Source organism: Megalops cyprinoides, chromosome 2 (assembly GCF_013368585.1).
Source record: "Megalops cyprinoides isolate fMegCyp1 chromosome 2, fMegCyp1.pri, whole genome shotgun sequence".
Classification (NCBI taxonomy): Eukaryota; Metazoa; Chordata; class Actinopteri; order Elopiformes; family Megalopidae; genus Megalops; species Megalops cyprinoides.
Window position 1 is genome coordinate 30673328 of NC_050584.1, and position 16151 is coordinate 30689478.

Below are 16151 nucleotides of genomic sequence, written 5' to 3' on the forward strand. Positions count from 1 at the left end.
GAGTTAGGAAATAGTAAGCATCTCACCATTTATGGCAGATTAAGTAAATATAGAATTTAAACAGCCTTATGACACAACTGCAAGAAGAAATTCTGGACAAGAGGTGAAATCACCCCCTTAAACTATTCTAAATCATACAATAACCATTCAGTGATTCATTCCATGAAGAAGAATTTTACAAGAGTATTGTATTACAAAGAGACATGTTAAATTCAGAATTTGTTAGAAGAGTAACTTTGATGGAACAGTCAAATGTATTATCTTGACAGCAGAAAATTTAAGTTCCTTTGCCCTTGGACATGTACATTTTTCAGGCTTCAAACACATTTAAGTACTTTTTCAGATCCAGTTAAAGAGACTGGTAAAAATTTATTTTATTAATTTACAGATTAGCAAAAGACAATTAAAATAGATGTACTTACTAGATGTAAAATAGATGTAGACACTAGGGTCATTCAAACAACAGGTTATATATATAAATAATAATAACGTGTATTGGTATGTGTGTTTATGTATGTGGGAAAATTACCCTTAAAGTCTATCCTAAAATTTGCTGTAAAACATCCCAGGTGCTTTATAAGTACTTAATGACCAAGAGGAATATTCAAGATTTATATGGCTGTGAGAATAAATGTTGAGGTGGAAGAGACAAAGCCTGATCACAGAAAGAAAAAGAATCATAGTGTCATACCTTCTTATGAAGGCTGAGGCCAAAAACAGCTGTACATTAAAACTCTTGTATCATGTGAAAGCTCAAAGACATACTTATTCAGGACCAGATACCCTTAGCATCAGTTTGTCAATAATTCTGTAACGACTACTACTTTTCTGCAGTCAGTGTAGAAGGGGTAAGGTGTTAACCTTTAGCATCAGTGTGAAGAAGGAACTTTTATTAACAACAGTAAATAATACTTGTAATTACCTCTAGCCTGCATTCATCTGGCATAAAACCTAATTACTGTAAATGGACCCTTTACATAAAATTATATATAATTGAAAAACTTTGGGAGACATTGTGAGCCATCTCAGGCACCCTGAGATGTGCCCCCTGTCAGCCTGACTGAGTAATGTACAGTGCCTTGGAAAAGTATTCAGACCCCAATACTATTTTCACAATTTATTGGCTCAGATTCCAATTTTGCTATATTTTAAAGTAAGTTTCTTTGGTTTGGTCAACATTGTATTGTACATCATGCCAAATAAAAAGAAATTGTAATTATAAGGCTAACTTTACTCAGGTGCAAGATATTTTCTTATAAACTCATCCAATTTGTTGATGGTCTCCACCTTTGTAGTAAATTAGCGGATCACCTGTTTTGAATTACTTTGTGAGAATAAATACCTTCCCTCTCCATAAGGTCAAACAGTATGGTTGGTTTTTTCCATTGAACAAACCAAACTGAAGAGAAAGGAGCATTCAAAACAAGAGAGGGATATGATTGTGGAAAAGCGCAAATCTGGGGAACAATACAAGAACATTTCAAAGGCACTGAACATACTTCGGAGCTCAGTACAGTCCATCATACAGAAGTGGAAGAAATATGGAACTACAGCCGCTCTGCCTAGGGCAGGCCGCCCCCCTAAACTTAGTCACCAAACAAAAAGGGCACTTGTCAGAGAGGCTACTGTGATGCCAACTGTCACTCTAACCACTCTGCTTATTAATTGTTGATATCTCAGGTTTTTTTATTCTTTAATGGTGTATAATTTTATTTCTTTTTTGGGCTGCACTGTTTCAGAGTTGAGTGATTCACAAATGAAAAAATCTTAGGCTAATTAGTCAAAATCTCAGGTTGGGGAAATCTTTTGTGTGGAAAAAAGGGTTGGAGGCTGAATACTTTTTCGAGGCACTGTATAATCCATAAATATTTGCTCTCCCCCACTTCAAAGGCCTGCCGACACCATAGATCACCACTCCACCATTCTGTCTGCTATTATCTCACTGTCTCTTACCTCATTTCACTGCGAAACTCTTCCCTCATATGACTGCAATGGATTTGCATAAGCCCTACCCTGCAAGTAACTCTTATCCCCCATTATGTACATCCTAATAACAATTCAATCATGTAAAGTGCAGACACTCTGAGTGTGATTACTTGTATGGAAATATTAATGAAATGCCTTTTTTCTACACTGTATGTTATTCACATCCAAATAATATTTTGGCAGTATCCAGTGTCTTTTGAAAGTAAGAAAAGTTTATTCACACATCACTTTCAGCAGCTCAGTGGAATGGCTTCATCTCAGTTGGTCTGCTGAACATTTCTAAAATACTGTTCTTTCAAAGAAATGGAAGTTTGTACAAATAAATGCTGGAGGGAAAGTCAGAACCACGGGATGGAAAAATGAGAAGGAATGAACCATAACACTTTATTTACTTTTACACACTGTGGCGGTATCAGCAAATTAGAAGCAGGTGCTGAATCAACTTACCATCCTCTAATTTCCCCTAGTCTTGTTTCTGGCTGTGGGGCATGACATGTGACGGTCCTTGTTAGCCAGGGAGCCCTCGCTACCACCCCGGTATTGGCGGTGAGTAGAGATGATTTGGGAGAATGTGCGACTCAACTAGCTTGTAAGTGGGCATTAAAACAATAAAGGAAATGATCTTCATGGAGTGGTGGTGCACCTCAGTGTTTAATAAAGGAATTTATACAATTACAGATAACAGCTCTTAGTTCTGCCATGATTCTTGTTTTACATATGGGGATTAAAAGAACAAGCAAAGTTCCAAAAACGTACAACTACCTAACATTCCCTACAGCTTTGCATCACTCTTTTCACAAGTATACAGCAATGTTTTAGGAACTCTTAAATATAAAATCTTTTACAAAAAAAAAAAAAATGCTATATTCAATTGTGTGGGTGCGCGCACACACATACACACACACAATATTATATATATAGGGTTGAGTTGTGTGGAACCTTTGTTAAAGGAGCACAGGAAACCAAATATGAAGATCTTTTATCTTAATGTTACAGGGCAGAGAGTGAAAATGAGAGGGAAGGAGACCCCTCTAAAATCATTTGACAAAATGACCACGGTTTTTGACACACATGAAGTGTCAAAGTTTGTAGCATATGACCTAAATAGAACAAACAGGAGTTTCACCTTAACACAGGTTTGTGTTGTTTCGATGATAATGTGATGTGACATTACAGAAACAGCCTGAAGGTATTTTTATTTAAATAACATCTTGTAAAACAATATCCCCTTGTCAGTCACCACTAATTTACCAGGAGCAATGTTATAAATCTGTCCATATGCCATCAAAGCACTTAACGCAGTACATCCCTAATAAAATTAGGAATGCAAGGTTATTATACGCACCTTAGGTTTTTGTTGCAATATTAAGATTTTGCTAGTGGCAACCTTGGGTAATGTGGATTGGTATTTTCATTATAAAACACCCCACAGCAATACTCAGCTGTATCTTTGGGTTCCAAATTAAGCTATAAATTTTGAGAACATCTGATGCTTCAGTCTGGGTTACATCAGAATACTAACCAGGCAACTACACCACTCAAGAAACTTTGAGAATTTATTTTGTTCTGTACTGGAGGAACACAATATCAGGGCTGCAAGATCACCTGATGAGATGAAGCGTATGACCAAACATAAAATTTTAACTATCTACCATGTATGACAATGAAAGGTATTTACATTTATCAACAGTTGACTGCCCAGAATTTGAGAATTATACATTACATTATACAAGACAAAAACTTGGATGGCTTGAGTGTTGGTTTATGGGTTCTTAATTTGTTGAGTTTCCTGAGTAGTTTGACAAATTAAATAATTTTTAACTTACAATAACACGTGACCTTTTATCACATATTTCCTGCAGTAAACAATACCTTAAGATTTCATTGAAACAAGTGGTGAAAATACAGGACAGAAACAGTAGTGTTGCAGCATTGTGGCAATTCATTTAAACAGTGAATTATCAAGTATGAGTCACCTACAAAACAATAAATGTTTCACTTTAAAAGCACATAAAATAATTTAATATTTCAAGTTTACATTAATCACCTCACTCCACTTATTCACATTGACTGTCATTAGATCTAGTAGTTGTTGTAAAATTACTGCTATAGTAGTAGTATTTTTTATTTGCACATTAATTTTATTTAACCTTTATTTAACCAGGAAGTCGCTTGAAGTAAAGAGAGACCTGGCAAGAAAGTCAGTAGGGAAGTGCATTGCATTGCAACATGTAAACAAGCCAGTCACAAAACAAACACACAAAAAACAAAATAGTACAAATGAGCACAAATTATTCCTGCATTAAAAACAGTTACAAGTATTTAAAATATTTTTATCTATTAGGAACTCAAAGTCAGACAATAATGCAATTTTGTCTAAGTATCTTTTGTAAAGTGTTCCGTGAACAATGTACATTATAAGTAAAAGATTGTTTTCCCCATCACTGCGCTGACCCTAGAGGTGAGAGATAAGACATGAATGCAAACCATACCTCTGAGATGATCTGGCCAGAAAAGTACCAGGAGTAACCCAATAATAGCTTTGTACACATAAATATACCAATTATGGCTCCTGGTGGAGAGAAAGCTCCATTTTACCATGTTATACAGTTTACAGTTATGGGTGGGTGGTCTTACATTTGATAAGAATATGAGGAGACCATGATGCACTGTGTCCAGAATCTTCTGTGTTCTGACTGATGCTTGCATATAAATAACATGCACACAATCTATTATAGGAAAAAAAAATACTTGGCACAAGATATTTCCTTGTAAACATTGAACATGATTTACTCCTAAAACAAATTTATTCCTAAAATAACACCCAATTTCAGTTTCAACTTCTTGGACAATTTATCAATATGTTGTTTACAACCCAGCTTTTCATCCAACCAAATGCCCAAATGCTTAGGAGAACATATTCTCAGTTTGTTGCTCATCAAATGTTAAAATCTTTAAGTGCTTCCACTTGCCTGCAGTAAGAGTAGGAAGCAGGTAAAAGGTGATTTTTCATTTCATTAAATTATAATTACAAATCATGAAAATGTTCTAAATCTTTGAAGCATTTGAATACACAGGGTGATCGGTATATAGGTGAGGTTTAGCAGACATTAATGTACAATGTGAAAGGGAGGACCTAAAACTGAACTGAGGGACTGTTTCATAACCATGTGGAACTCAGATTTCATACCCTCTTGTGCTTCACGCTGCATTCAATCCGAGAGATAATTTTGGAACCACTTTTACACTTTGACTGCACAGACACCATGTTGTTGCACAGACATTTTGCAGCCTATGGAACACCAGGGCATGGTCAATAGCCTGCAATATGTCTATAAAGACAAAGGCAATAATGGTACATTTTGAATATCATTGACAGGCAATTCAATAGATACAAGTTTTCTACAAATTCCTCTCTTTACTTAAATTTTCCTTTGCATATTCAAAATAAAATGTGAATTTGTTCTTCCTTTAGCTTGGGAGTTACATTTTCTGGCTCTGGCCCACAGCACAGTTCATTTATGAAGGAGTGTGTTACAGATTGCTGACAACATATGATATTAGAGAATGTCATCTCAGTATCCGTAATAAATGAAACTCTTCACTTTCATTTCAAATCACTTTCACGTTATTTACTCAATAATTAATTACAACTAAAATAATTTTTGTAGTGTAACAGTTAACAATTCTTCATTCTGTCATAAATGAGTCTTATTTCAGTAATAACAGATGTGATAACTGTGGTTATTTTTGTTGTGTCATACACTCAGTGACACCAGTGTTGCAGAGACAAGTTGGTCCAAATATGAATAAGTATAGATTACATGGTCTACATTTCAGTGCTGAAAATGCTAATAGTACACAGGCCACATATGACCACAAAATTTAACAAACAAACATAAGTTACCTCCTGTTAGCTACCTACTGAAAAAGCAACAACCTCAACTTATCAGGAAGCTGTTGCAATTCAGTTCATTGATTAGTTTAAAAGCATCATGTATGGTCAAGACATTGATCTTACTGTAAATTGCTTACTGCATAAATGTTGCTCATTCAACCATACAACTAATACAAGCATTCATAGTAGTGAATTTAGTGGTTAGTAGTGTTTTTTTTTAAATATATTATAGCTTCTATGCTCAGTGATATATTTGAAAAAAATTAACCTCTACAGCACAAGAGTCTAGGGATTCAAGGCATAATAATGTTATTTATTATAAAGCCTTTCATAATAGCTCTAAATAGCCTACAAAAGACTTGAAATAGACTATCATGGAATTTAAGCCCTTGAACATGGCAAAAAGGGAAAAGCAGTCTACATTTTTAAAAAATCTTTTCCAGTTGTAATTTGCAAGTCACCCTGAAATTCACTATAAATGTGAAATATGTTGCCTTCCTTCTGCCAAATGCAGGCATATTGTTCCTGTTTTTATAATTCAGGAATAAGGCTTATTGTACATTCCTTATTTATATACATTATTCTGTCATATACATCCTTTTCCCCAGTACGCTATGTGACAAGGTCCATGCATGTTAATTGATTTGGACATGCTCTGTGTAAAAACCACATGAAAAAGCAAGACGAGTACAGAAAGAACGTAGACAAAAGCTTGTGCCCAAGAATGTGTCCCGGGAAGCTTTCCACATCCACAGTACAGAAATGAATGCACCCCTATCATTACAACTGACACTCACTCTATAGGGGAACACAGGTATGAAAGTCCATGTCGTGTCTCTCAAAGACAGCATCTCATTCTTCTACTCTCTGATATTTAACAGCGCTAACAGGGTATATTAAAAAGGAATGCCTACACTTGAAGAGCGGAAGGAAAGTAAAGCAGGTGCCATTAACAGTTTCTGAGCTGACAAATATTGCAAGGGAGCTATAGACCCTACATGCTCACTGAAGGGAATACAAGTTAATATTATATATAACTGGAGGAGGAGCTGAAACTTTTCCACCTAAATGGTTCCTTTCATAAGACGTAATGCTTTGTTTTCAGTTATTCACAAAGGGAAAAAAAATCTTTTCACTCAAAAAGAACTCAAAAAGAGAAAAGAACTGTGTACTTTTTTCTCTTTCCAGAGCATACTTTGAAGTAAGCCGTTTTCACCTTTTTAAGTAATACTAAATTACACTTTTTAAAAATGAGATAAGACAGTATATTTGACAGGGTGTTATTGGAGCGTAAATTAGACTTTGGTGACTAGGAGTGAAAACTCTGATCATTGGTACAATGCATTCATTTGAATTGAATGTGCATTCATATGGAGACAAACCTCCAGCTTTTAACCTCCAGTGAATGTATTCAACTGTCAGACTCCAGGAGTAGTGGCCTTTCAGTTTGATATGAAGGCAAATTTTAAGGCTAATTTTGTTGCATGTATATTGGAAGCAGTTATAAAATTCACAGTGGCTATAGTACAGTACATATAGTAAAATACACTGTAAGTCCATTAACATTCTTAATTGACTTAATTATGCATCAGCACAGGCCAAAATAATTTGCCTTACTTGTAATTATTCTTAATAATCCAACACTAATATTGTAGAATAACGGCAAAGAATAACAGTTATAATATTCTTATAAATTTAGTTTTAACTAACACATCACCATAAGGCATTAATGGGCCTTCTATTCCCCAGCCTCATAAAATAAATCCATACAAAGTCAGTTAAATCTCTTACACATGGGGATACTAGCTAGCTAGCATAGGGTTGTGTCCTTTTTCAAAAAAATCAAAACTGTACTGATGCTATATCTATAGCATCACTAAGAGCAATACTAGTAATAAATATTGCTTGCAAAGTGTTCTACAGTCAAAACAGTTCAATTACAGGAGCTATCCCTCTTAAATCACTAAATCATGGAAACAGCTCCAAAAACTCAATTTCAAACCACAAATACCTCTTAGTCAACCACCACTTACCCTGAAGAACACATCCATAAAAATAGTAACATCTTTGCTCATCCAATAACATGTCTGTCAACAACCACATTCCAAAACATTTATTCACCTATTCACCAGGAGCACATATTCATACGTTTTGTTGTGCTGTGCTTCCTAGTTGTGGACACCTGGTGTCATGCACTGCTTTTACACAGATGGCTGTGAAGGAGGGGTGAAGGTGATGGCAGGGCAATGAACTGCGAGGCTAGAGGGAATGGCACGGCTTTGGTCGAACTTGAAATTCCAGCAGCAGCTATGTCATCAAGCAGCTCTGACATGGATGAAATGTAAATGAGCCAGGGGTGTGAATTAGGCTCCAAAATGGCCTTACTGCAATTAAAAAGTTGCCGGCCCCAGCACTGTGCACAGAGTTTCACAGGGTTTCCAAGGTTACACCAGTACAGCAACCAATCACAGCTGTTATTAATTCTCAATCCGTTTCAGTTTGAATGCCTCAGAGCCAATTAAAAATTGGCTGATTGAATCAGCCTCGGGACTTTCCCAAGTAGGAACTCTGCACATGAATTCAGCCCTGGGGGAAGAGCATTAGGGTTAAAAAAAACAAAAAAAAAAACACTGAAATTATCAGAGTCCAATTCTGTACTGACAATAATGGCTCAAGACTGGCCCTGCTATTGATGTAAATTAAATCTCATATCTGACCTTATCCAGCTAGGCTAGCTGCCTCATTCGGTTGTTATTCCTTTGGTGACCTCGTGGCTAAACAAACTCCACCATACAAACGAAATACCGTAGCGCTTAAGTCATCCCGAACAACTTAAAATACATCAATTGCCATGAACTTCAGTGCACAATTTACACTGTTCTACTACCTCATTCTAATGCAAGAGATAGGAAGCCATACATGCTGTATATATCATTGTTTTCTGTGGCAATGACATTTGTGCTTTACTCTTTTGTGGTCTATTTTTGTGAAACTCAGAAAGAGACTGTGCTTAAATTCTGTAATAGATGGTGACATCATGACAAGGCCATTACAGCACATTTCCACTAAACTTCTCCGCAAGCTATTTTAGTTTCTGTCATAATTACACTTGATGCACATAATAATATCTTGCCATTTACATGGACTCATCTTAATGTGTCATGTCTGGATTTTGAGCATGCTCTAGTCTTTTCATCTGAATCATTTTTGTACATTTCCATACAAAATATCAACACAGAGGATGCAATTTTGCTGATAAAATTCCTATAACCCTAAAACTGAAGATATAACAAAGTAAAAAATTAGCCTGGCTATTATAAATACAATGGCCCAGAGAAAGGATTCACCTCTCTGGACTTTTACCACATTTTGTTGTGTTACAGCCTGAAACCTTGTTCAGTTTAATTTTTTCCTTCTAACAGTTTAGACTGAACACACCTGTCTTTGTAAGTTTAAATACCTGTATTTGTGAAGTCCTGCCATTGGGCATTCCATACAAGGAAATATGAAGTCAAAGTAGCTTTCCAAACAACTCAAGGAAAGAGCTGTAGACAGACACAAGTCAGAGAAGGGATACAAAAACATTTCTAAAGCTTTGAGTATCCCACTTAGTACTTTGAAATCATTTGTCAAGAAGTGAAAGCAACACAAAGCTACCCAGAATCTTTGAAGAACTGAATGAGACAGTCGCTCAGGGACTCCGCAGATCTGGGCTGTATGGTAGGGTGGGGAGGAGGAAGCCATTAAGTCCCATTTGGAGTAAGCAACAAGGCAGAAGGAAGCCTCTCAGACAATGTTGAAGAAGACTTTGTGGTCTGAGGAAACTGTCTGAGAAAAATTGACTTTTTTGGCTTCAATGCTGAATGCCATGTCTGGCAAAAGGGCACAGCTTATTACTCTGACAACACCATGCTCACTGCAAAGTATGGCAGCAGCAGCATTATTTTGTGGAGTCACTTGTCACAATCAACAAATGGTTAAAGACAGACATAGGCAGATCCTTCAGTAAACCTCAGAACAGTCTGCTAAATACCAAATAGAAACTCTGTGGCAAGAGCTGAAGATTGCTGTACACCACTGGTCCCCACATGATGTGCAACAACTCGAGTAGTTTTGAACAAAGTTTTCTTTACTGATGGCTCAAGAAGAAGGAAAAGGAGAAGGAGAAGGAGGGGGAAAAATGCTTAGTAAACAAGTGGATACACAAAGCATGGCAACTCTAACTATTATCATTATTATTTCTTTCTTACATCTTGTAATACATCTATAGAAATGGGTCCAAACAATGGTCCTTGGGCGCTATAGGATAGATTGTCTTTTATCTAATGGAGAGCACTCTCCGCAAAATGTGCACTGTTCCTAGGACGGTTATCTTTCATACTTCTTGGATGTTGAAGTTGCTTGGAATCCTATTGGTATATTTTTCCAAGCCTTTTTTTCACAAGTCCTAGAGCTCCCGTAACCACTGGTATGAGCTCTGTGGACATTCTGCACATCCTTTTGGTCACAATCTCAAGATCCTTGTACTTGTATAGTTTCTCAGTTAGCTTGACAGATGTGTTTTGTTCTGGTAGATCTACATTAATCAATATACACTTTCTTTCACTGTTTATTTTAATAACTATGTCTGGTCTGTTAGCACTTATCTGTGCTTAGCACTATCTGAATTGGCACCTAATTAATTCCTAATGCTTCAGCCTGGGGGGTGGCATAGGAACTAGTTTCTTGAATCAGAACTTAGTCTCTTTGAATTGTAGTTAGTTTTTTAATCTAGAATTAGTCCCTTTAAATTGATAAGCACTAAACTGCAGTAGACTGAGCAGGTATCCATCCCTATAGGTGGAGTATTTTTGGGGTTTCTTCACTGTGTGCTGTGATCACACGTTTAGTATGCTATTTTGCTGCCTTTTGATTATCAGCGATGTTTTCTGTGCCTAGAGGTGTGCCCTGTCTTGTCTGAAGCTCACGTGTGTTTACCCCAGTGGCCTCCTAAGGTCTGACGTGATGTAAAGGCTTCTTTAGAGGGTGCTCACAAACTGGTGGCATTATCCCATTCTTTGTCATTATCTCCATCCTCTTTGGAGCTCCCCTTTGCTCCTGAATAAACTAAGGGGTGGCGCAGTCAAGCTCCCCTTTGCTCCTGAATAAACTAAGGGGTGGCGCAGTCAATCTTCTCCCTTCAGGGGGCGCTTCTGATTTTGCTCCTGCTTTAAACTACTCATTGACCTTTCCGTCCGCCCACTAGTGCTGTAACATTTTCCTCGTCAGTACATGTGCTGGAATCTAGTTCAGCCCCTTTTGAAAGCCATCAGGGTTGGCAGAGAATGAGACGCTTATTAAAATATCTATCCTGTTTACGGCAGATGCAACTTCAATACACTGTTGTAGAGGAAGACGGCGTCTTACCACTCATCACTTGCTGCACTGTTCAAGATGAAAAAAGCATTTACATGGTGCTGTTTACATGTCTGAGTCAATATATCTACTGTAAGTTTGTGCATGTTAATTTCCTTTTGCTTTTAAAACTGTCAGGAAGACTCTATCCCTTCCTCCCTTGAATACCCCCTACTGATATTAAGATAATATCTTGGTAATAACAAGGGAAAGAATATGTTTTGCTGAAAAATAAATCTCACATATTTCTGCCTGTTTTTGGCTGATTTGTGTTACAACATGGCTAATAAAATGCAATAGTGTAAAATGCAGCGGTTTATGTATTTGGTTTTGGGATTATTGACAATATTTTTGTGACAAACATCAGAACTTTTGCAGGTCTTGGGGGTGATTTGCATTGTGTAGCAGTTTACTAACAACATCCTTCATCTCCCAACTCATCTCAGAAAAAAGACATGTTTTCATGTAATGTCTTTTCTTAGTACAAAATACCAAGAGACCACAATGTAGATTTTATTGTGCAAAATAGATGAGTGCTTACCTCTTTGAGGGGTGTCACAACAATACAATTTTATCAGTCTCACCTTTTAAAATTCTACTATTATTTAAATTTTTAAATTATTTATAATTAAGCATCTTGCAAAGTTGCATGTTCACTTAACTTTTACTCTGGTAAAAAAAAAAAATCTCACTACATTTCATTTTTGAGTTCTTCTGGAACAACTGCTAATGTTTCATAAAGTGATGTAAGCAAGGCACATTGTTAATGCTTCCAAGTTCAAGACAGGCCTTTCCTTGCCATTTATCAAACACAACAGTTTTACAATCAGCAATGGATAAAAAAATCTGACAAAGTCCTAACCTGAAAGGAAATTTGGGCTAGGAATGTAAGCTTCCAAATAAATATGGTCCTTTGGCACCTGCAATCCTGTGACACCCTTGTTCATAATTGTGCTGTTTGTACACACCAACAACCAAAACACAATTAAAGCAAAAATAAAACTTAAACATTAATCTAATGAAAATAACTAGCTGATTACATATATACAAATCCAATCCTTATTTACATTTAGGCCTACCTATCACATAAAGTAATGTAATGTGCGGGAAAACATGTAGAGGTAGGCAGGATTAAACCAGGGAGTGGGGATTTACAAACCACTTTTTTTACCAAAAGTGGATGGTGTATGTCATCTCAAGGCCACATGACATTGTCCTGGGACAGCATCTGAATGGAGACTCCTCTTTCATGTATCCTTTCCTATGGTAGCCCTGTCAAAGCAAGGCTTAACCACATCTAAAATAGACACGCAAAAGGTCCTGCTTTTAGTGAAATGATCAGTCTGACGGCTGTTTCATTCATCAAACTCAAAGGATAAGCTGCTTTTCATGTGAAATCAAGTTATGATTAACATTTTTTGAGGGGGGTGGATAAAAAAAGGACTGCACCTTTAAGGAGACACTTGAGAGACAAGGGTAGGCAAGGTTTTAGGATTTTTTCAATGGATTAAAGTTCTGGAGATAACCCTAAACCCAATAAGGTGTTCAGTACTTAGGAAGAGAGGGGTTTGTGGCTCACTTTGATTATTAATGTCTTGTCATCATGTCATGTTTCCACTCCACCAGATTGGGCTATCTTTTTACCAGATTAACTCCACACTTTGTAGATAATTTTCTGCACCAGTTTTAACCATTTTTAAATGGAATGTATCTTCAATCCATTTATTTGAGACTTTCATTAAAAAAATGGTAACCATTTTTCCCACATACTTCTGCATCTAAATCTTTACACAGGGTAAATGGTAGTAGAAGCGGTAGTAGTACCACACCATTTAAATTAAGGTGATAACTGAAAACTGTAATTGTACTGTAAGATTTTGGTCCAGATCCCTAAACCAGCTCCTTACAATACTCATGAAGGTGACAAGAAGCAATACATAAAATTTCACCGGTCTTATTAGTCTCAGCCCCTCCCTTTATGAAGAATGCCTCTACTCTCTATTGGAAATGTATCCTGACTTATTAGCTGCGCCAGTAAACCACACTGACAGGAAACAATGCCTGTGCTGACTGATCTGCACCAACAAACAGTTGTTCTCTATTGCGCTGCAAAAAAATGTTAAATATTGAGGTTTCATTCCCTGGGCGCTGGTAGGCAGGGTTCCATCTATCTGGTTGGGCTCAAACCCTGACAGGACCTGAAACCAGTCATTAGAGTTGGGGAAATGACTGCCCCTCTGGATGGGACAAGGGTAATCAGGGCTGAGGGTATCCGTTGCTCCCCCACTGGACTCAAATCAATACCAAAAGAGGCCATTAAAGCTAGACTGGCCCTCATTTGCTGCTAATTACATACCCCTGGATTAAATTAGCACCAGCTAGGCTATTGCCATTTGAACTAATTAGTCTGGAATATATGGTGTCAACATCCAAATCCTGCTCACCCCCACATGTACCCCAGGACACAACAGCAAGCACCTTGCCATCCACACTGGAAAGCATTTGCTTTCTGTTTTGTTGTATGTTTTTCTCCTTGGCAACTCATGTCAAATCTAGGTCCCTCAGAACAAAATCTTAATAATTAACTGGCAAATTTTAACATGATTGCTTGTGACACACCTACTCTAGTAATTATTGCTTTGAGGCCATTTGCTAATGAAATTAATGCATTCATTGCCCTGACAAATTAGCATAACTCAAATGGGCCATATTTGAGACCTAGTTGCAAAAACAGCAGTAACAAACACAGCAAATGAAATGGTGAGGGCACTGAATGGAAAACTGCATTAAGAGAAACGCTGTGAGTTTTCAAGATGTAATGGCTAAAGACTCCTAATTTAAGAGTGAGGAGAATAATGCATTATAGAGCAATAGCAGCTTAAAGACACTGATTATTAATAATATTGTCACTGTTTATCTAGGCATGCAGCTTTTTGAAACAATATAAAATTCTTTTTTAATATACAAATTAAAATATTATTACATTGATGCATTACTGCATCAAGTCAGTGCATTTAATAACGATGCAGGCACTGTTAAAAATTTCAGTGGGCATTTTATTCTACCTGGCACCAAACTGGAATGTCTTTCAGATGGAGGGTTCTATGTAAATGTTTGTTTGCATCAGATTCTGTGCTGCACCCAGCGCTTGTGAAACAGGATTTTGAATGTTTACTATAAAAATAACAACAGTAATGTGCTTACACTGCTCACATGGTGCAGAGATGTAGAGAAAGCATTCTCCCACAAAATTGTTTTCCCAGCACTTCTTATTCTCACCCCAGGCCACCACAACAACAGCTGAAAATGATTCCAATTTAAAGGGTATTGGTTAACATTATCATGGTCAGGCCATCAAGAAGTTTGGAGGCCATGTAGTTATGTGAGACTTGCAAGGCAACATACCTGCTGACATCCTAATACATCCTAGTACAGGAAAATAGGCTGAGACCAACAGGCCCATTTTGCTGACTTGAGGAAAATGAACCCATAACAATGTAGTTCAGTGCTTTTTGTTTATTTAGCAGTAAGCTGTTGGGTAACACTGAACCAGATGTAGCATGTGTAGGGATCTAAGGAGGCTCAGCGCTATGCATTGGGTTTTGGTATATGATATTCAAGTCATTTAATTCACAAATAGAACTTTAATATGTCTCATAAAATATGAGGAAAAATTAAATTTTAGAACATTTCCATTTATGTGCCAAATATTTAATAAAAACACAGCAGAGAAAGCATGTTTTCAGTAAATTACACATTCATACACTGGATCGAGAAATTGCCTTAAGACCTGAAACAAGAATCCATTTGTTCAGATTTTTTTTCCTACTTTTATTTAGACGCAGCAACTAACAGGATCAAAGTAATATGAAAAGGCAACACATTATACAATATTAATTTAAAATAGAAAAACTAAAGCACCTTGGTTGCATAGTTTTACAGTAAGTTACAGAAGTTTATAATGGGAGCCGTAATTGTGCTCAGGTCTAATCATTCATTATCAATCATACTTGACTTCACCTGTGACCAACTGAAATTATTCTGATTAGTTCAGGATAAAATGAGCTGCACCTGTGGGTTCGGCTCTCGTATAAGGAAACTATGCACAACGAGCTACAAAAACATCTCCAGAATCGAACTGTTGAAAGGTACAGGGGAGGGGTCTAAAAAGATCAAAGGCATTAAATATACCATGATACATAGTTAAAACCATAATCAAGAAATGGATTAAAAATGGCACAGACAGGACCTTGCCTAGATCAGGCCAGCCCTCCAAGATGGATGACTGCAAGGGGGAAACTCATCAGGGAGGCCACCAACAGGCCAACAGCATCATTAAAAGTGCTGCAGAACACTCTGGATCTCCTGTTGCTGTGTGGAAAAAGGTATTGTGGTATAATAAGACTAAGGGAGAAACTTTTGGCCTTAATTCCAAACAAAGCCAACACAGCCCATCACCCTAAGAACACAGTCCCTACTGTCAAACATGGTAGTGTAGGTTCATGATGGTAATAAAGGGTTTATCAGTCTCATTTAAATTACATTACATTCACATTACATGCATTTAGCAGACGCTCTTATCCAGAGCGACTTCCATCACAATAGAGCATAAGTGTATCCATTAAATTTAGACGAGCATGTCAGACCAGGCTAACAACACTCCCAGACCAGTGAGTGTGAGCATAACACTATTCAAGCCCTACCACAAGTTAAGTTGTACACTCTGATAAAACCCAAGTGTAACAGTCCCTAGAACACAAATTATAATACATTGTAATATTACACATAAAATTAAAATCAAATGCAAGAAGTAGCAGGCGTTAGGAGGTGGGGATAGAAGTGGAACCGAGATGCAGTGTGAAGAGGTGGGTCT